Source organism: Triticum aestivum, chromosome 7A (genome assembly GCF_018294505.1).
Source record: "Triticum aestivum cultivar Chinese Spring chromosome 7A, IWGSC CS RefSeq v2.1, whole genome shotgun sequence".
Lineage (NCBI taxonomy): Eukaryota > Viridiplantae > Streptophyta > Magnoliopsida > Poales > Poaceae > Triticum > Triticum aestivum.
The window spans coordinates 737,330,230-737,353,274 of record NC_057812.1 but is presented as its reverse complement, the minus strand read 5'-3'; the positions used below and the strand labels follow the sequence as shown (position 1 = coordinate 737,353,274).

Sequence of the window (23,045 nt, the reverse complement as noted above, 5' to 3'; positions counted from 1 at the left end):
ATATGGCCTAGTATTTTATAAAATTGATCTGGTCCAATTTTGCAACAATTATTTGGTAGGTCCTTCACAAAAAAACTCATTTTGGGCACTCGAAAAATGGAAAATGAATTTTCCGTGCAAAGAAAATGAACACTCCCTTAGGCAACATTGTTTGGAATTCCAAGATACACCCTTGTGCACAATATGAGATCATTTGAACAAACTATGCCATGAATGTGACCATAAGATTGATCATTTCGCTTGAAAGCCATGAATCTTCACGCATGATAGCTCATTTCTGAGAATACTTTTTTAAAATAATTGCCGTATTACAAGTTTGTTAGTTTTTCTGGAAACTTGACCACATATAATGACACAATGCGAGGGTTTTCCATTTTTTTTGATTTTTTTTGAATTTTTTATGCCCGTTTCAAAATGCGGTCAAAACAGCGGGCTTGACCGTTCCTAGCTAGTGGTTGAGTTTTGGAAAACCTTTGGTGTTTCTCTGATTAAATAGATACTTTTGTACCTAAAAATATGTTTTGAGAAAAATAAAGAGCAAACTATGAGGCAGCTGTAGTTCAAATTTGACCCGCTTCCAACTGAACCGGTGGAAATTTGTCTTCTTCACGAGAGGTGGATCAAAACTTTTGACACCCAACCATTTGGTCAATTTTATATTAAATATGGACTAGTATTTTAGAAAATTGATGGAGTCCAATTTTGCAACAAATATTTGGTAGGTTCTTCACAAAAAACCCATTTTTGCCACTCGGAAAATGATTAAAAATAGCTAGGAAGATCGGAAATGCATACAAATTGGTCCTTATCCATAAAATGTGGTCTAACTCTAGTGAAAATTTGTCTGGTGCTCTTTTGAAAAATATTTTTATAGCTACTTCACAAAATCCCTCTATATTTAGTACTTGAAAACTATTTTAAACCATTGACTTTTCGAACCAATCAGAACACTTCCCACAGATTGATGACATGGCGTCCATCCATCCATCCATCTTTCTACAGAAAAAAGAAAAAAAGAAAACAAAAAGAGATACCCCCCACCCGCAGCCCAAACCCTAACTCAGATCGATCCCCCCGTCGCACCCTTCGATCCGCACATCCTCACCCACCACATGGCGACATGCGAAGGTGTCCACGAGCTCCGAAGCTTCCCTCTGCATCGACTATGGCCACCAGTTCAAGCTGGGTGCCCCAAATCGCCGGATACGAGCTTCTTCCCCGTCGGCCGCCGCGCGCCTTCCCCCGTCGATCCGCGTCGCCCTCGCTGCTCCGACCATCCACAGCTCGAGCCCGACCGACGCGGCTCGGCTCAGCAGTTGGCGTCGTCTCGTCTCCCTCCCTCCCCACTCCACCGCCTCGACCCCGCCCGCCCGATCGGGTCCGGCCAGATCCCGCGCCGACGACCATGGAGAACCTGATCTCGCTCGTCAATAAGCTGCAGCGCGCTTGCACGGCGCTTGGCGACCACGACGAGGAGAGCGCCCTCCCCACCCTCTGGCACTCGCTGCCGTCCATCGCCGTCGTCGGAGGCCAGGTGCGCGCCCCGTCCGTTTTCTCCCCCCTCCGCCGGATCTGGCGCCCCAGCTGTGTCTGCTGGATCTCGCAACCTTGCCACCCAACTTGGATGCCCGGTTTGTCCACGGTTTGGCCGCGGTGATGTGGTCTAGCTATGCTTGGATCTGCGGTTGTTGTAGGGGTTGTCAGCTAGATTTGGGCCGCTGTTGCTTGTTTGAATCTTTTGCTATATAGTTTGGTTGCACGTAGTTGCCTACATGACCAGTAATTGTGTAGTGCTAGGAAGCTAGGTACTACTACCACTTGGGATCAACTAGGGGGCATGTTGTTTCGCGTAATGAGAATCCTCCTAGTTTCAAGCAAGCAGTTCTGCATGAACTCGCGCTGTTAAGAGTGGTTCAAGCGCATCTCAGTACAAGTGGGTATACAATTACCAGATGTGGTTCTGTGTTTTGACATTTGAACTCCTTTGGCACACTATAGAGTTCGGGCAAATCTTCAGTGCTGGAGAGCGTTGTTGGAAAGGATTTCCTACCCAGGGTTCAGGTATGGTTATTCAAGCAGCAAGAGCTTGTCCATTTTGGCGTCCTGTTTTGTTTTTGTGACGCATTGATTTGTTTTGTTTGGTTTGATTCTGCAGGCATTGTCACCCGTCGCACGCTGGTTCTGCAACTCCACAGGATTGATGAAGACAGGGAGTATGCAGAGTTCATGCATGTCCCTAGGAAGAGATTCACCGATTTCGGTAATTCCTCTATTCTTTGTCTTATTTCCAAGAGCTATGCTGATGATGATATTATGATTGATGCATGATTGAGGGGCTCTCGTGATGATAGTGAACCATATTAGTATATATGGAATGTAATTTGAGTTCGTGAGGCTCATAAAAATTCCAATTTGATGTCAGAACCCACTGTTATTCAAACTGTTGCTCTAAGTCGTAGTTTGTTATTTCCTGAAACATAACTGAAGCACTGCAATTGTTGGCAAAATTCTCTATCAGGTGCTTCTTTTAATATCTTTAAATTTGTCTGTTAGAGATAGCAGTACCGATTGTACCCGTTAAACAAGCATCTATTCTTCCTGGAATGTTTGTCTATCAGCTAGTATGATGGCATATTAACATCTTTCTCAGGGTGCTAGAGTCACATACTCTTGGGTTCCATGTTAAAACGAACTAATGGCTATATATCTTAGTAATATTAAACAAAGCTATATGGCTTATCTTTCGCTGCTACCGTCCATCTCTCTCACCATCATATCAGGCAGGCAGGCGGGCAGCCTACAGACTCATCTCTTTCCACTACTGTTCTAGACAGCGTGCGGCATGCAACAAGCATTTCGTTTCCCTGTCTAATTTTGGGAATTTTAGGCCTACCACTCTTGTACACTTAACCCATCCATTTATATAAATAGGCATATTAATTGGCCTATGCATTTGGCAGATATAGTAGTGTTTGTACTAACAGACTGAGCACAAACATTATTTGTTAAGAGGGCCCTGCAGTTATATTTTGGCTGCCTTTTGCTCCTTCATTTTTGTGTGTTTGAAAATCAATACAACTGACATGCTTTACTTCTTTTACGTGCAGTGATTGCTAAAAATGACAGGGATGAGATCCATCGCCAAGAATGATGCATAGCTTAACTGCTGTCGTAGTCGATTTCCAACAGGGAATACCTTTCTAGACTCCAACCTTCACAGTTCTTGTTGATTCATCTTGCTAGCAACTGAGTAGCTTTTTTGCATACTTCTTTCAACATCGCAATGCCACCAAATGTTTTTTTGCCATTCTTCTCTGTTATATAACATCTGTTATACATCATACAATGATGAGCTCCGCATACACCAACCATTGTACAAACATATCATTATTGGTAGGAAATTTTTGAACCTGCAGTATGTCACCTTGTTTTCTAGATGGGCAATAGACGCCGTCGTACTGTACTGTATTTGTGTCTTATTGGGTGTTTTGCTTTGTACAATGCTTGCACTGGAAATGTTGAACGATCGAGGCAATAGACGCCGTCGTACTGTACTGTAATAGTGTCTTATTGGGTCTTAATTTGTTTTGCTTTGTACAATGCTTGCACTGGAAATGTTGAACGATTGAGCCTCCTATACTCTGTTCTGTCGTATGATTACAATTGCATTAGTATTATTGGATCTGTTAATCAGTGCCTACATGTTAGATCGGCTTGATTTTGAGATGCAGCGAGACTCTGATGTTTCTGAATTTTGATGTGAAAGCATGTCTACATCAGTACAACTTTGCATGCATATTTTATTGACTAGATATATACGTGTTGACTGTCTGTTCCTCTAGTTTTATGATGTGCATGTTTATTTGGATCCACTGAACCTTTGCATGGCTTATCTTTCAAGTTTGTATATAGATAGACAGGTTTTCTGAAAGTGTGACCCCACAGTATTGAGAAGTAATTAAGTTTCCTGTAGTTTTTACAGGAACCACGACCACCGGCTCAACGCCGACCCGACCGTCCTCATCGCCTTGTAGGACGACGAGGATGCCGTAGGCGCAGTCGGCCTCGGCGGCGGCTTCCACCACTACCATGTCGTCGTCACCTACCAGGTCCATGACGGTGTCTGGGCCGTCGAGTCCTTCTGCAGCTGCTGCCGCTGCTCCTTCCACAGCTTGGGTGGGACTCGTCGGATTGGCCTCCTAGTTTCCCATTTCAGGTAGTACATCCTTCTTGCTCGAATCTACTATTTGATCTGCCTGCACATCTCCCGCTCCGGCGCATAATTGATGGGTCTTCCTGGATTCTTGTGTAATGAGCTCTTGTTTTTTAGTACTTCTGTAATGGTATTCAGAAATAAAATTCATATGTTTCTATATATGTTCTTTTAGATTAGTATGTCAATACATAACTAGTAATGCAAATGGTGTGACCCAGTTCTAAATATAAATGCAAATAGCTTGTGAATGTCAATCTCATGTATCAGGGTCCTGTTCTTGCAAACCTTATGTAAAGCTAAAATTCTTGCTGTGCAGGGTGACTAGTGATGCAGCACACCAAGCAGTAGCACGCAACCAAGCAGCAGCAGGGGGAGGGGCTCTCTCGAACGTCGCCGCTGCCACTCATTGCTACTGTCACTGATTGATGATGGATGATCGCTGTTAGTTTAGCTCGGTCGCTGTTCGTTTAGCTCCTTGGTAGTCCCTACTACTGCTGGTAGAAATAGAAATGGTAGCTGTAGTCCCATGTAGTTGTAGTACCATGTAGTTCCTCTACTTGGGCTGCCCTTTGTTGCTTCATTCCTATGTTAATTTAGTCTGTTGAATGTATCTACTATCTACTTTGTGGTTGTGGCTGTTGAAAGAAATAAAATGGTTTGGATACATGCGTACATGCTGATATGTCAAGCTGGAATAGCTGCCCTTGTGATGTCAAGCTTCTAAATGTATGTTGTGGAGGCCCAAAATAAATTGGGCTATAAAAGGGCTGAGGCCCAAAAAAAGAAATGAATTATAGAAGGCCACGTCCTAGAAAATAAAATGGGCTAGGCCCATGTAGCTAGCGAAAATTAACAGAAAAGTATATATTGAAAAGGCCGAATTGTTGGGCTAGGCCCATGTAGAAAACCGAATTGGACCGGGCTGAATCTTGTGCCACATCATCTTGCCATGCTGGATGCCTACGTGGCCTGGGGAGATTGCTAGTGACCAAAACGCCACAGTAGACATATTTTGGTCATAAACGTCTACGACCATTCCAGAACAAAGGTCGCTATAGTCAGTTTATGACGGCCAACTTTTGATCTTATGTTTTTGGTCACAAAAAGGTCACAAATGGAAATTTGTGACCATTCAGTGACCAATAGTGGTGGTCACAAGTTGACATATTTCTTGTAGTGTAATAGTTAGGTATGGTGGCTCTTTTGAGGAAGGTACATGGTGGGTTTATGGTACCGGCGAGAGTTGCGCGGTACTAGAGAGGCTAGCAATGGTGGAAGGGTGAGAGTGAGTATAATCCATGGACTCAACATTAGTCATAAAGAACTCACATACTTATTGCAAAAATCTATTAGTTATTGAAACAAATTACTATGCACATGCTCCTAGGGGGATAGATTGGTAGGAAAACACCATCGCTCGTCCCCGACCGCCACTCATAAGGAAGACAATCAATAAATAAATCATGCTCTGACTTCATCACATAACGGTTCACCATACGTGCATGCTACGGGAATCACAAACTTCAACACAAGTATTTCTCAAATTCACAAGTACTCAACTAGCATGTCTCTAATATCACCATCTTCATATCTCAAAACAATCATCAAGTATCAAACTTCTCATAGTATTCAATGCACTTTATATGGAAGTTTTTATTATATCCCTCTTGGATGCCCATCATATTAGGACTAAATTCATAACCAAAGCAAATTACCATGCTGTTTAGGACTCTCAAAAAATTATATAAGTGAAGCATGAGAGCAAATGACAAACTACTCCGAAAGATATAAGTGAAGATCAATGAGTAGTCGAATGATTATGCAACTATATGAAGACTCTCTAACATTTAATAATTTCAGATCTTGGTATTTTATTCAAACAGCAAGCAAAACAAAAGAAAATAAAATGACGCTCCAAGCAAAACACATATCACGTGGTGAATAAAAATATAGCTCCAAGTAAAGTTACCGATGAACGAAGACGAAAGAGGGGATGCCTTCCGGGGCATCCCCAAGCTTAGGCTTTTGGTTGTCCTTGAATATTACCTTGGGTTGCCTTGGGCATCCCCAAGCTTAGGCTCTTGCCAATCCTTATTCCATAGTCCATCGAATCTTTACCCAAAACTTGAAAACTTCACAACACAAAACTTAACAGAAAACTCGTAAGCTCCGTTAGCGAAAGAAAACAAAACACCACTTCAAGGTACTGTAATGAACTCATTCTTTATTTATATTGGTGTTAAACCTACTGTATTCCAAGTTCTCTATGGTTTATAAACTCTTTTACTAGCCATAGATTTATCAAAATAAGTAAACAACACATGAAAAACAGAATCTGTCAAAAACAGAACAGTCTGTAGTAATCTGTAACTAACGCAAACTTTTGGAACTCATAAAATTATCAAATAAATTTTTGGACCCGAGGAATTGCTCTATTAATCATCTACAAAAATAATTAACTAAATATCACTCTCCAATAAACAATGGCAGCAATTCTCGTGAGCGCTAAAGTTTATGTTTTTTACAGCATGATCGCAAAGACTTTCCCCAAGTCTTCCCAAAGGTTCTACTTGGCACAAACACTAATTAAAGACATAAAACCACATATAAACAGAGGCTATATGAATTATTTATTACTAAACAGGAGCAAAAATCAAGGAACAAAAATAAAATTGGGTTGCCTCCCAACAAGCGCTATCGTTTAACGCCCCTAGCTAGGCATGATGATTTCAATGATGCTCACATAAAAGGTAAGAATTGAAACATAAAGAGAGCATAATGAAGAATATGACTAGCACATTTAAGTCTAACCCACTTCCTATGCATAGGGATTTTGTGAGCAAAGGACTTATAGGAACAATAATCAACTAGCATAGGAAGGCAAAACAAGCATAACTTCAAAACTTTAAGCACATAGAGAGGAAACTTGATATTATTGCAATTCCTACAAGCATATGTTCCTCCCTCATAATAATTTTCAGTAGAATCATGAATGAATTCAACAATATAACCAACATCTAAAGCATTATTTTCATGATCTACAAGCATAGAATTTTTATTACTCTCCACATAAGCAAATTTCTTCTCATGAATAATAGTGGGAGCAAACTCAACAAAACAACTATCATGTGATTGAAAATTAAGATCAAGATGACAAGTTTCATGGTTATCATTATTCTTTAAAGCATACGTGTCATCACAATAATCATCATAGATAGGAGGCATGTTTTCATCATAGTAAATTTGCTCATCAAAACTTGGGGGACTAAAAATATCATCTTCATCAAACATAGCTTCCCCAAGCTTGTGTCTTTGCATATCATTAGCATCATGGATATTCAAGGAATTCATACTAACAACATTGCAATCATGCTCATCATTCAAATATTTAGTGCCAAACATTCTAATGCATTCTTCTTCTAACACTTTGGCACAATTTTCCTTTCCATCATACTCACAAAAGATATTAAAAAGATGAAGCGTATGAGGCAAACTTAATTCCATGTTTTTGTAATTTTATTTTATAAATTAACTAGTGATAAAACAAGAAACTGAAAGACTCGATTGCAAGATCTAAAGATATACCTTCAAGCACTCACCTCCCCCGCAACGGCGCCAGAAAAGAGCTTGATGTCTACTACACAACCTTCTTTTTGTAGACGTTGTTGGGCCTCCAAGTGCAGAGGTTTGTAGGACAGTAGCAAATTTCCCTCAAGTGGATGACCTAAGGTTTATCAATCCGTAGGAGGCGTAGGATGAAGATGGCCTCTCTCAAGCAACCCTGCAACCAAATAACAAAGAGTCTCGTGTGTCCCCAACACACCCAATACAATGGTAAATTGTATAGGTGCACTAGTTCGGCAAAGAGATGGTTATACAAGTGCAATATGGATAGAAGATAATAGTTTTGGTAATCTGAAAATATAAAAACAGCAAGGTAACTAATGGTAAAAGTGAGCATAAAAGGTATTGCAATGATAGGAAACAAGGCCTAGGGTTCATACTTTTAGTAGTGCAAGTTCTCTCAACAATAATAACATAATTGGATCATATAACTATCCCTCAAAATGCAACAAAGAGTCACTCCAAAGTCACTAATAGTGGAGAACAAACGAAGAGATTATGGTAGGTTACGAAACCACCTCAAAGTTATTCTTTCCAATCAATCCATTGGGCTATTCCTATAAGTGTCACAAACAGCCCTAGAGTTCATACTAGAATAACACCTTAAGACACAAATCAACCAAAACCCTAATGTCACCTAGATACTCCAATGTCACCTCAAGTATCCATGGGTATGATTATACGATATGCATCACACAATCTCAGATTCATCTATTCAACCAACACATAGAACCTCAAAGAGTGCCCAAAAGTTTCTACCGAAGAATCACGACGAAAATGTGTGCCAACCGCTATGCATAGGTTCATGGGCGGAACCCGCAAGTTGATCACCAAAACATACAACAAGTGAATCACGTGATATCCCATTGTCACCATAGATACATACGGCAAGACATACATCAAGTGTTCTCAAATCTTTAAAGAGGCAATCTGATAAGATAACTTCAAAGGGGAAACTCAATCCATTACAAGAGAGTAGAGGGGGAGAAGAAACATAAGATCCAACTATAATAGCAAAGCTCGCGATACATCAAGATCGTGCCAAATCAAGAACACGAGAGAGAGAGAGAGAGAGAGAGAGAGAGAGATCAAACACATAGCTACTGGTACATGCCCTCAGCCCCGAGGGAGAACTACTCCCTCCTCGTCGTGGAGAGCACCGGGATGATGAAGATGGCCACCGGAGAGGGATTGCCCCCTCTGGCAGGGTGCCAGAACGGGTCTAGATTTTTTTTCGGTGGCTACGGAGGCTTCTGGCAGCGGAACTCCTGATCTATTGTGCTCTTCGAAATTTTTAGGGTATATCGGTATATATGGGAGGAAGAAGTACGTCGGTGGACCTCCGGGCTGTCCACGAGGCAGGGTGGCGCGCCTAGGGGGGTGGGCGCGCCCCCACCCTCGTGGGCAGCCCGAGACTCTCCTGGTCCAACTTCGATACTCCGTGGGCTTCTTCTGGTCCAAAAATAAGTTCCGTGAAGTTTCAGGTCAATTGGACTCCGTTTGATTTTCCTTTTCTGCGATACTCTAAAACAAGGAAAAAAAACAGAAACTGACACTGGGCTCTGAGTTAATAGGTTAGTCCCAAAAATAATATAAAAGTGCATAATAAAGCCCATAAACGTCCAAAACAGATAATATAATAGCATGGAACAATCAAAAATTATAGATACGCTGGAGACGTATCAGCATCCCCAAGCTTAATTCCTGCTCGTCCTCGAGTAGGTAAATGATAAAAACAGAATTTTTGATGTGGAATGCTACCTAACATATTTATCCATGTAATTCTCTTTATTGTGGCAAGAATATTCAGATCCATAAGATTCAAGACAAAAGTTTAATATTGACATGAAAATAATAATACTTCAAGCATAGTAACAAAGCAATCATGTCTTCTCAAAATAACATGTCCAAAGAAAGCTATCCCTACAAAATCATATAGTCTGGCTATGCTCCATCTTCACCACACAAAATATTTAAATCATGCACAACCCCGATGACAAGCCAAGCAATTGTGTCATACTTTTGATGTTCTCAAACTTTTTCAATCTTCACGCAATACATGAGCGTGAGCCATGGACATAACACTATATGTGGAATAGAATGGTGGTTGTGGAGAAGAAAAAAAGGAGAAGATGGTCTCACATCAACTAGGCGTATCAACGGGCTAGGGAGATGCACATCAATAGATATCAATGTGAGTGAGTAGGGATTGCCATGCAACGGATGCACTAGAGCTATAAATGTATGAAAGCTCAACATAAGAAACTAGTGGGTGTGCATCCAACTCGCTTTCTCACGAAGACCTAGGGCATTTTGAGGAAGCCCATCATTGGAATATACAAGCCAAGTTCTATAATGAAAAATTCCCACTAGTATATGAAAGTAACAGCATAGGAGACTCTTTATCACGAAGATCATGGTGCTACTTTGAAGCAGAAGTGTGGGGAAAGGATAGTAGCATTGTCCCTTCTCTCTTTTTCTCTCATTTTTATTTTATTTTATTTTATTTTATTTGGGCATTTCCTCTTTTTTATGACCTCTTTTTTTTTGCGTCCGGAGTCTCATCCCGACTTGTGGGGGAGTCATAGTCTCCATCATCCTGTCCTCACTAGGACAATGCTCTAATAATGATGATCATCACACTTTTATTTACTTACAACTCAAGAATTACAACTCGATACTTAGAACAAAATATGACTCTATATGAATGCCTCCGGAGGTGTACCGGGATGTGCAATGACACATGAGTGACATGTATGGAAGAATTATGAACGGTGGCTTTGCCACAAATACAAGGTCAACTACATGATCATGCATAGCAAGATGACAATGATGGAGCGTGTCATAATAAGCGGAACGATGGAAAGTTGCATGGCAATATATCTCGGAATGGCTATGGAAATGCCATAATAGGTAGGTATGGTGGATGTTTTGAGGAAGGTACATGGTGGGTTTATGGTACCGGCGAGAGTTGCACGGTACTAGAGAGGCTAGCAATGGTGGAAGGGTGAGAGTGCGTATAATCCATGGACTCAACATTAGTCATAAAGAACTCACATACTTATTGCAAAAATATATTAGTTATTGAAACAAAGTACTACGCGCATGCTCCTAGGGGGATAGATTGGTAGGAAAAGACCATCGCTCGTCCCCGACCGCCACTCATAAGGAAGACAATCAATAAATAAATCATGCTCCGACTTCATCACATAATGGTTCACCATACGTGCATGCTACGGGAATCACAAACTTCAACACAAGTATTTCTCAAATTCACAAGTACTCAACTAGCATGTCTCTAATATCACCATCTTCATATCTCAAAACAATCATCAAGTATCAAACTTCTCATAGTATTCAATGCACTTTAGATGAAAGTTTTTATTATATCCCTCATGGATGCCCATCATATTAGGACTAAATTCATAACCAAAGCAAATTACCATGCTGTTTAGGACTCTCAAAAAATTATATAAGTGAAGCATGAGAGCAAATGACAAACTACTCCGAAAGATATAAGTGAAGATCAATGAGTAGTCTAATGATTATGAAACTATGTGAAGACTCTCTAACATTTAATAATTTCAGATCTTGGTATTTTATTCAAACAACAAGCAAAACAAAAGAAAATAAAATGACGCTCCAAGCAAAACACATATCACGTGGTGAATAAAAATATAGCTCCAAGTAAAGTTACTGATGAACGAAGACGAAAGAGGGGATGCCTTCCGGGGCATCCCCAAGCTTAGGCTTTTGGTTGTCGTTGAATATTACCTTGGGTTGCCTTGGGCATCCCCAAGCTTAGGCTCTTGCCAATCCTTATTCCATAGTCCATCGAATCTTTACCCAAAACTTGAAAACTTCACAACACAAAACTTAACAGAAAACTCGTAAGCTCCGTTAGCGAAAGAAAACAAAACACCACTTCAAGGTACTGTAATGAACTCATTCTTTATTTATATTGATGTTAAACCTACTGTATTCCAAGTTCTCTATGGTTTATAAACTCTTTTACTAGCCATAGATTCATCAAAATAAGTAAACAACACATGAAAAACAGAATCTGTCAAAAACAGAACAGTCTGTAGTAATCTGTAACTAACGCAAACTTATGGAACTCATAAAATTATAAAATAAATTGGTGGACCTGAGTAATTTGTATATTAATCATATGCAAAAATAATTAACTAAATATCACTCTACAATAAACAATGGCAGCAATTCTCGTGAGCACTAAAGTTTCTGTTTTTTACAGCACGATCGCAAAGACTTTCCCCAAGTCTTCCCAAAGGTTCTACTTGGCACAAACACTAATTAAAGACATAAAACCACATATAAATAGAGGCTATATGAATTATTTATTATTAAACAGGAGCAAAAATCAAGGAACAAAAAAAAAATTGGGTTGCCTCCCAACAAGCTTTATCGTTTAACGCCCCTAGCTAGGCATGATGATTTCAATGATGCTCACATAAAAGGTAAGAATTGAAACATAAAGAGAGCATCATGAAGAATATGACTAGCACATTTAAGTCTAACCCACTTCCTATGCATAGGGATTTTGTGAGCAAAGGACTTATGGGAACAATAATCAACTAGCATAGGAAGGCAAAACAAGCATAACTTCAAAACTTTAAGCACATAGAGAGGAAACTTGATATTACTGCAATTCCTACAAGCATATGTTCCTCCCTCATAATAATTTTCAGTAGCATCATGAATGAATTCAACAATATAACCAGCATCTAAAGCATTATTTTCATGATCTACAAGCATAGAATTTTTATTACTCTCCACATAAGCAAATTTCTTCTCATGAATAACAGTGGGAGCAAACTCAACAAAATAACTATCATGTGATTGAAAATTAAGATCAAGATGACAAGTTTCATGGTTATCATTATTCTTTAAAGCATATGTGTCATCACAATAATCATCATAGATAGGAGGCATGCTTTCATCATAGTAAATTTGCTCATCAAAACTTGGGGGACTAAAAATATCATCTTCATCAAACATAGCTTCCCCAAGCTTGTGGCTTTGCATATCATAAGCATCATGGATATTCAAGGAATTCATACTAACAACATTGCAATCATGCTCATCATTCAAATATTTAGTGCCAAACATTCTAATGCATTCTTCTTCTAACACTTTGGCACAATTTTCCTTTCCATCATACTCACGAAAGATATTAAAAAGATGAAGCGCATGAGGCAAACTTAATTCCATTTTTTGTAATTTTCTTTTATAAACTAAACTAGTGATAAAACAAGAAACTAAAAGACTCGATTGCAAGATCTAAATATATACCTTCAAGCACTCACCTCCCCGGCAACGGCGCCAGAAAAGAGCTTGATGTCTACTACACAACCTTCTTCTTGTAGACGTTGTTGGGCCTCCAAGTGCAGAGGTTTGTAGGACAGTAGCAAATTTCCCTCAAGTGGATGACCTATGGTTTATCAATCCGTAGGAGGCGTAGGATGAAGATGGTCTCTCTCAAGCAACCCTGCAACCAAATAACAAAGAGTCTCTTGTGTCCCCAACACACCCAATACAATGGTAAATTGTATAGGTGCGCTAGTTCGGCGAAGAGATGGTGATACAAGTGCAATATGGATAGAAGATAATAGTTTTTGTAATCTGAAAATATAAAAACAGAAAGGTAACTAATGGTAAAAGTGAGCATAAACGGTATTGCAATGATAGGAAACAAGGCCTAGGGTTCATACTTTCACTAGTGCAAGTTCTCTCAACAATAATAACATAATTGGATCATATGAATATCCCTCAACATGCAACAAAGAGTCACTCCAAAGTCACTAATAGCGGAGAACAAACGAAGAGATTATGGTAGGGTACGAAACCACCTCAAAGTTATTCTTTCCAATCAGTCCGTTGGGCTATTCCTATAAGTGTCACAAACAACCATAGAGTTCGTACTAGAATAACACCTTAAGACACAAATCAGCCAAAACCCTAATGTCACCTAGATACTCCAATGTCACCTCAAGTATCCGTGGGTATGATTATACGATATGCATCACACAATCTCAGATTCATCTATTCAACCAACACATAGAACCTCAAAGAGTGCCCCAGAGTTTCTACCAGAGAATCACGACGAAAACGTGTGCCAACCCCTATGCATAGGTTCATGGGCGGAACCCGCAAGTTGATCACCAAAACATACATCAAGTGATTCACGTGATATCCCATTGTCACCACAGATACGCACGACAATACATATATCAAGTGTTCTCAAATCTTTAAAGACTCAATCCGATAAGATAACTTTAAAGGGGAAACTCAATCCATTACAAGAGAGTAGAGGGGGAGAAGAAACATAAGATCCAACTATAATAGCAAAGCTCACGATACATCAAGATCGTGCCAAATCAAGAACACGAGAGAGAGAGAGATCAAACACATAGCTACTGGTACATACCCTCAGCCCTGAGGGAGAACTACTCCCTCCTCGTCATGGAGAGCACCAGGATGATGAAGATGGCCACCGGAGAGGGATTGCCCCCTCAGGCAGGGTGCCGGAACGGGTCTAGATTTGTTTTCAGTGGCTACGGAGGCTTCTGGCGGCGGAACTATCGATCTATTGTGCTCTTCAAAGTTTTTAGGGTATATGGGTATATATGGGAGAAAGAAGTACGTCGGTGGACCTCCGGGCTGTCCACGAGGAAGGGTGGCGCGCCTAGGGGGGGTGGGCGCGCCCCCACCCTCGTGGGCAGCCCGGGACTCTCCTGGTCAAACTCCGATACTCTGTGGGCTTCTTCTGGTCCAAAAATAAGTTCCGTGAAGTTTCAGGTCAATTGGACTCCGTTTTGATTTTCCTTTTTTTGCGATACTCTAAAACAAGGAAAAAAACAGAAACTAGCACTGGGCTCTGGGTTAATAGGTTAGTCCCAAAAATAATATAGAAGTGCATAATAAAGCCTATAAACGTCCAAAACAGATAATATAATAGCATGGAACAATCAAAAATTATAGATACGTTGGAGACGTATCAATACATCATGTGAATAAAGTTGGGTCGGCTCGTAGGGTACCCGCGAGTGATTCACGGGCTGGGGGCCGAAAGGACATTTTTCCCGACGGCCTTCTGTGTGAATCTTTGTGGCGGAGCGATAGGGCAGGTTGAGACACCCAGGAAAGAGGTGGCACAGTCCCCGGTCGTTGTCCGCGGTTATTTCTCAATAACACGCTTAACGAGTTTGGATATTTGATCTGAGTTGGGTCGTTGGCCTATACACACTAACCGCCACGTGGGACAAGATACGGGCAACCGGCGTCGTAGTATCAGCCGAAGCTTTCCAGACATCAGCGACTGAGCAACACGCGCCAGGGTTGTCCGCGTAAGCACCTGCCTTGTAAAGGAGGTCGCCAGGACTGATCCCGACCGCCCACACAACATGCAGGAGTGCAAAGGGCGATGGTCCCAAGAACCCTCCGCGCTTAGGATGTAGACCGGCGTGTTGGCCTCTCTGTAGAGCTTAGGTAGGGCGGTGACGTGTTCATCTTTCGAGGCCGGGCATGGCTGAGGAAAGTGTGTCCAGCCAGAGTGATCGAGCGTGTCGGGAAAAGTGGTGCACCCCTACAGGGAAGTAATCTATTCGAATAGCCGTGTCCACAGTAACATGATGACTTTGAGTTGTATTCCGACCTCTTACAACTAAAACTGTATACTTGATGAAACACACCCATATAAGTGACAGATAGAACCCGGTGATAACTCTCTCACAAGGTGACGAGGAGAGGGTCGCCGGGTTGGCTTATGCTATACGATGATACTTGTTACTATACCGGCTACTCTCTTCTACTTCTGCAAGATGGTGGCTGCCAGAAGCATAGTCTTCCACATGACTAGCTTCTCCCCCTCTTATTCTGGCATTCTGCAGTTTAGTCCACATATACTACCCCATTCATTTGATACCGATGCATATGTAGTTTAGATCTGATATAAGCATGCGAGTACTTCGGATGAGTACTCACGGTTGCTTTGCTACCCATTTTCCCTCCTTTCCGGATATTGTGGTCATTGATAACCCATAATTATAGGGGATCACAACAGTTTTCGTGGGTAGAGTATTCAACCAAATTTATAGATTCCACACAAGGGGAGCCAAAGAATATTTGTAAGTATTAGCAGTTGAGTTGTCAATTCAACCACACCTCCTGATTAATTATCTGCAGCAAGATAATCAATAGCATAATAATATGATAGTTTAGATAATAGTGGCATCAATAATAGTAAGGGTAACAGTGATAGCAATAGTGTTGTAGCAAGTGCAATAGTAACGATAGTAGTAGTAACTTAGCAAAAAAATATGATAAATTCGTAGGCATTGGTTTGGTAATTTGTTGGATGATATTCATCATGTGACAGTCATAACCTAGGGCGATGCAGCACTAGCTCCAGTTCATAAATATAATGTAGGCATGTATTCCGTAAATAGTGATACATGCTTATGGAAATAACTTGTATGCCATCTTTTGTCCTACCCTCCCGTGGCAGCGGGGTCCTATTGGAAACTAAGGAATATTAATGCCTCATTTTAATAGAGAACTAGAGCAAAGCATTAACACACAGTGAATACATGACCTCCACAAACTACGGTCATCACCGGGAGTGGTCTCGACTATTGTCACTCCGGGTTACCGGATCGTTACACGTAGTAGGTGACTATAACCTGCAAGATCGAATCTAGAACATGAATATAATGATGATAACATAAACGGTTCAGATCTGAAATCATGGCACCCCGGCCCAAAGTGACAAGCATTAAGCATGGAGAAATCATAGCAACATCAATCTCAGAACATAGTGGATATTAGGGATCAAACCCTAACAAAACTAACTTGATTACATGATGAATCTCATCCAACTCCTCACCAACCAGTGAGCCTACGAAGGAATTACTCACTCCCTGTTGGGGATATAAGTATTGGGTGTAACCCGCCTAGGAGGCTCCGGGTTATACCTACGGCAGATCATAAAGTAAAAGGCCCATGAAGATCTTGAGGATGGCGGTTCATGGAAGAAGCTGTTAAGGGCCTGAAGCCCAAAGGCGGCTTAAGGCCCATAGGTGTAAACCGCCATATAAGTAAGACTTGTAATGTAAGGCAGGTGTTAGTAGTCACTGGACCGGACACGTAGTTTATGAGCCGGCCGGGAATTTGTGAGCCGCGGGGCGTCAACCTATGTATATAAAGGGATGACCCGACGATGGTTTAGGGCAAGAGACAACAGATCGAGAATTAGGTCAAGCGTATTCGCTCCCTGGTAATCGAGACATAAGCAATACCACCTCAAACTGGAGTAGGCCTTTACCTTCACCGCAAGGGGCCGAACCAGTATAAAACCTTCGTGTCCTTTGTCCCGTTTTAACCCACTACTAGAAAAAAGGCTGTTAGTGGCGCACCATTTTTTGCTATTAATGGCGCACTATAGGTGCGCCACTATTAACACGCCACTAGTAACAAATAGTAATGACGCACCTCTGGTGCGCCATTAGTATCCCAGATAATAGTGGCGCACCACATAGTGCGCCATTACTATGCCTAGAAGTGCGCCATGACTATCTGACTTAGTAATGACGCACCACATAGAAGTGCGCCATTACTAACAATTTTTTTTAAAATATTTTTTCAGAATTTTTTTTCAATTTTTTCTCGTTTTTTTTCTTAATCTCGGGTCAATTTGCTTAATATCAAGTCAAATGGCACTCCGTGGTCAAACTTCCCGAAAGGTCACCCATCCTCACACTACTCCAGCTCGAACACGCTTAACTTCTGAGTTCTATCCAACCCCAGCACCAGCTCACTTAACATGCACTTGTTGATATATCTATCATATCAATTCTATTAAACCTTATTGATGTCTAGGACTTTGTTCATGTTCATGAGTGTGATGAAATTTTGAAAAAATATTTCAAACTTCCCGGTCATATTACGTATCATATTTTGAACATTTTTTCCAAAAAAAATTCGAAACCAATTTTTTTCTGTTACTAGTGGCGCACCTAGTAAATGGTGCGCCATTACTAAGTTCGAAATGTTTTCCAGTTTCCCCCCTCTAGATCTTAAAAGCCATGTATCTTTTATTCTGTTAGGTTTTTGGGGATTCTAAAAATCTTCAACGGGGTTCCAGAAAGATTTTGCAAATAAAGTCGAAATTCATATTTGTAAATTTTCTCAACAACTAGACCACATATCACATGGGAAACTTTTTTTTTTTTGACATTTCCATCATTTTCTTTTATTTTTTTAAAACTGAAAAGGCGGTCGGGGGGGGGGGTGCATTATTAATGGGGCACCTTCACAAAGTGCGCCATTACTATGTGTATGAATTGATCAAACCTTGGTCAAAGTTAGTAATGACGCACTTTGTATAGGTGCGCCATTACTAAGTTTGACATAGTAATGGCGCACCTATGCAAAGTGCGCCATTGCTAAGTTTGACCAAGGTTTGACCCAGTCCTACACATAGTAATGACGCATTTGTAAAGGTGCGCCATTACTATGTCAACTTAGTAATGACGCACCTATACAAAGTGCGCCATTACTATATGTATGACTGGGTCAAACCTTGGTCAAACTTAGTAATGACGCACTTTTCACCTGGTGCGCCATTACTGTTTTGGTTACTAATGGCGTACCAACACATGGCCCCCTTTAAGCTAACCTAGTTGCGATGGCTCCACGACTAAGGGAGGCGAGTTTGGACACTCACAGGTATGTACGGTGAATCGGCGATGGATCGTTGGAAAGGAAGTTGCGGGAGAGCTGGAAGGCAGGCTGAGGACATCATGGTCTAAACTTGAAACATGTATGAAGGAGCAGGTGTCCGAACAAAAAGTCAAAGAGGAGGCAAGGCTGAGAGTGGTGGTGCGAGACCTAGAGGAGAAAAAGAATACCAAGGCGAAACAAATGACCCATATCTCCTGGCTTAAAGATGGAAACAGGAACACCCACTACTTTATGGCATTTGCATCAGCGAGAAAGAAGGCAAATAGAGTGAAGGAGCTAAGAAGGGAGGATGGACCGATGGTGAAGGAGGGAGAGGAGATGACTAATTATGTCTATTCTTTTTTAGGAACTCTTCACAACAAAAAACGGGTCTCGAATACTTGAGCTCATTGCTAAAGTTGAACCGCGTGTCACCAACGCCATGCTAGATGCCCTCAATGCTGAGTTCACTCGTGAGGGAATCAAGGCGGCTCTTGATCATATCAACGATGTCAAGGCACCGGGTCCGAACGGTATGCCGTCCATCATCTACAAGAAACATTAGCACGTCGTGGGGTATAGGATTGTGGAGGAGGTGCTCGATGTGCTTAATGGGGGTGATACCGGCAGGATGGAATGATACAGTGGTCGTGCTTATTCCAAAGACTAAGAACCCAAACAGAATTAAAGATCTCAGGCCAATCTCACTATGCAACATTATGTACAAATTGATGTCAAAGGTGATTGCCAACCGCCTCAAGATTATCATGCCTTCGATCATTTCTGAAAATCAAAGTGCGTTTGTGCCGGGGAGGCTAATAACGGATAACGTTCTGGTGGCCTATGAGTTGTCACATTTCCTAATTTTCTATATTTACTCGTACATAATCATACACTAGAAAACTCTATCAAGATTTTCTTCAACTGGTACAAAACATTAAATATACATGAACACACAAATGCATACAATACAATTTAACTAAGGGCCATAAATTAATCTGCGCAGTCATACGACTCGTCTTTTTTTTCAAGCTTAATAGAATCCTACTTTATCTTTTAAAAGCATGTGTGTAAGTGCTTATACAATTGTACAATGTTTAAACAAACATCACCTCAAAAAGGAAAAAAACAACTTCTTTTATTTAACACGGTGTGTTTGCACTTTTCAACCATAGATGTTAAATTTTTTATAATTGATATTTAATAACACTGAACTTAAAAACATAAATAAGTATAAAAGTTAAATATAAAACTATAATTTTAATTCTGGGAGCTCGGTGCCTGGTGGTGGAGATTGTCGTTGGTTACTCCTAGCGCAAACAATGAAGGACCCTCAATGTTGATGCCATGCATGGAAATCACCATGCCCATGACTCCGTGGATTAGCGAGTGCGACCTTTACACCTAAAACCCCTAACATGGTGATCGCCACCTGCAAGCCCGCTCCAGACGGCGCTGGAAGGCATGTCTACTACATACTCACGCGACTCCGTGCCAAAGGCAGCCAAGATGTCTACACCAGCCGCACGACCGACGCGGGCTACCAGAAGAAGGACAAAATATACACTACATCATCCAGGATTCCTAAGTAACACCTGCTACCGCCGCCCTTGGAGGGGAGGCCCATGAGGATGTTGAAGACTGGCCTCCCATCGCCGCCAGGAGCAGCCTTGCAGGTTGTGGTCACCACCTCTGGGACGTCGGCGTACATGTCTTGCTTGTTCACCCACGGGGGCATCTTCTGACCCGATCGCAGCAAGTGAAGGACATGGACTAGGTCTTCGTTGTCCTCTAGGGGGTCGGCGCAGTCCATGGGATGACACATTGATTCAGGTTTTCTCTCTGGTGGTTTGTGGGAGGAGCCGGTCGCCGAGTCGCTCTGCTTTTATTGGCCTCGAGTCCGTATCCATCCATTCCCCTCTCATAGTAGGCGGTTAGGCGGCTGAGTTGCATGGAACTGATCGACTTTTTTTACCTCAATAGGTTGGTCAGTCGGTCGGTTATTCCTTCGCTCGCTTGCTGCGAACCGAACCGACTTTCTTTTGCCTTCATCTTTTTCTACCTTATACCTCAAAAAATAAATAAAATATCTTCATGCTTCCCGCATCCTTGCCCACCGATTCGTTGCCTACCTGCACGACGAGGCAGAAACCCTGGCTTGCAGTGACACAAATCCTCACCTGGTCGTCGATTTGCCGCCGTCGACAAGGGAGAGCAGCGGCACAAATCCTCACCTTTCCTTTTTTGGCGGAGAAGCTTGGCTCGATGACCGAGCCTGCTTGCTCAATAGCTCATGAGGTGGGTTGCAGTGTGATAACCCACAAGTATAGGGGATCGCAACAGTTTTCGAGGGTAGAGTATTCAACCCAAATTTATTGATTCGACACAAGGGAAGCCAAAGAATATTCTCAAGTATTAGCAGCTGAGTTCTCAATTCAACCACACCTGGAAACTTAATATCTGCAGCAGAGTATTTAGTAGCAAAGTAATATGATAGTAGTGGTAACGGTAGCAAAAGGTAACAATAACAAAAGGTAACAATAACAAAAGGTAACAATAGCAAAAGTAATGTTTTTGGTATTTTATAATGATGATAGCAATAGCAACAGAAAAGTAAATAAGCGAAGAACAAAATATGGAAAACTCGTAGGCAATGGATCGGTGATAGAGAATTATGCCGGATGTGGTTCATCATGTAACAATCATAACATAGGGTGACATAGAACTAGCTCCAATTCATCAATATAACGTAGGCATGTATTCCGAATATAGTCATACGTGCTTATGGAAAAGAACTTGCATAACATCTTTTGTCCTACCCTCCCGTGGCAGCAGGGTCCTAATGGAAACTAAGGGATATTAAGGCCTCCTTTTAATAGAGTACCAGACCAAAGCATTAACACATAGTGAATACATGAACTCCTCAAACTACGGTCATCACCGGAAGTGGTCCGGATTATTTTCACTTCGGGGTTGCCGAATCATAACACATCTATATCACAGAGACTATCAGAAGATCAGAAGTAACGGACTGATTGAACTTATATATCCTTATGTACATGCAGAAACTGATGGTCAACGACACGATCGACACGGTGGACAAGCTTCAGACAGCGCTGCTCCTTGCAGAAGTTTTTGTCAGCGGGCTGCCTAAATTCACATCATATTTGAAATTTGAACAGAGGTGATGTGCTGCCATATTAAGTAGACATGTAATCCATGGTGCAGAAATATGCCACTATGCCTAACATTTCTTCATGAATTGTATTGCAGATTTCAGGAGTGGGGGTTGGAGAAAGGATGGGGTGAGAATGCCGAGAGGTGCAAGGAGACTCTGAATTTCCTATTTGAAGTGCTCCAGGCACCAGATCCTATCAACATGGAGAAGTTTTTCAGCAGGGTCCCATCCATATTTAACATTGTCGTCTTCTCTATGCATGGTTACTTTGGCCAAGAGAAGGTTCTAGGATTGCCAGACACTGGCGGTCAGGTATGGTTATTATTCTCTTCTTAATATAATCTCTCCCTAATAATAAAGCACGGATTGGGTCTTCGGGTTCACCGTCGTAGAGTTTTTGCAGAGAAGCCCCTAAGTTTTATAGCAATCAACCCGCGGTCCACTGTAATCCGACCGTAAGTGGAAAAGATAAAACGTTTCGTACGCAGCCTAGACTCGGCCATCGTTAAAATTGCTGTCCCGCACGAGAAGCAGGGTTCCACCGCCGCCGCCGCGCCCCCACCCCTGCTCCTCGTTCGCCGAATCCAGACAAGAGATCTGCAGGATCCGCCGCATCTCTAAGCGCTGGGAGCTGCCGACGCCATGGCCGAGCGAACGGGAGAGCCGCCGTGCTGGACGAGAACAACCACCACGGATTCCTCGCCCAAGTCATGATCCAGTTGCATCTGCAATCTCACATCTCACATCTTGATGCCGTATTGGTTGCCGTCATCCTTCATAGTGCGCTATTTGCATAGCAGTATAACCGGGCTCGAAAGTCAACTCGTGGAGCAACGAGAAAGACTCACGAAGCGCGTACGTGGGCGACGCAGGCAGCGGTGGATGTCAACGAGTTTGTGCAAGAGAGACAATTGCAGATTGATTCGATCCTGGAGGCGACGGCTAGGGCACGCATGAGGCAGAGTTGGCGTTGCAGCAGGCAGCGGTGAGGCGTGACAGCAGTGGACGGTCAAGGTCCAGCCGCTGGCGAAGGCAGCAGAGCAGCAGCTTGGCGGCCGAAGGCGACTTCCTTGCGGACGACAGATCAATTGAATTATTGCGCTAGCTAGCAAGCTAAGCAGCTCGATGACTTCCTTGCGGACGTCGGATCGATTGAGGCCTGCGTGATGAGTGACGAGGCAGCTGGATTGGTTTCGAACTTTCAACTGATTGATTGAAGCACAACGTGGGTTAGCTACCTAAGCGGCTGGATGGGCTTCCTCGCAGATGGATCGACGGAGGCACTGC

The 23,045-nt window shown here is 42.0% G+C and overlaps 1 pseudogene; it reads left to right on the top strand.

Annotated features, from left to right (window-relative positions):
* Window positions 1-21,651: 21,651 nt before the first annotated feature.
* LOC123153946 (sucrose synthase 7-like) overlaps window positions 21,652-23,045 on the top strand; it is an 18,550-nt pseudogene continuing 17,156 nt past the window's right edge.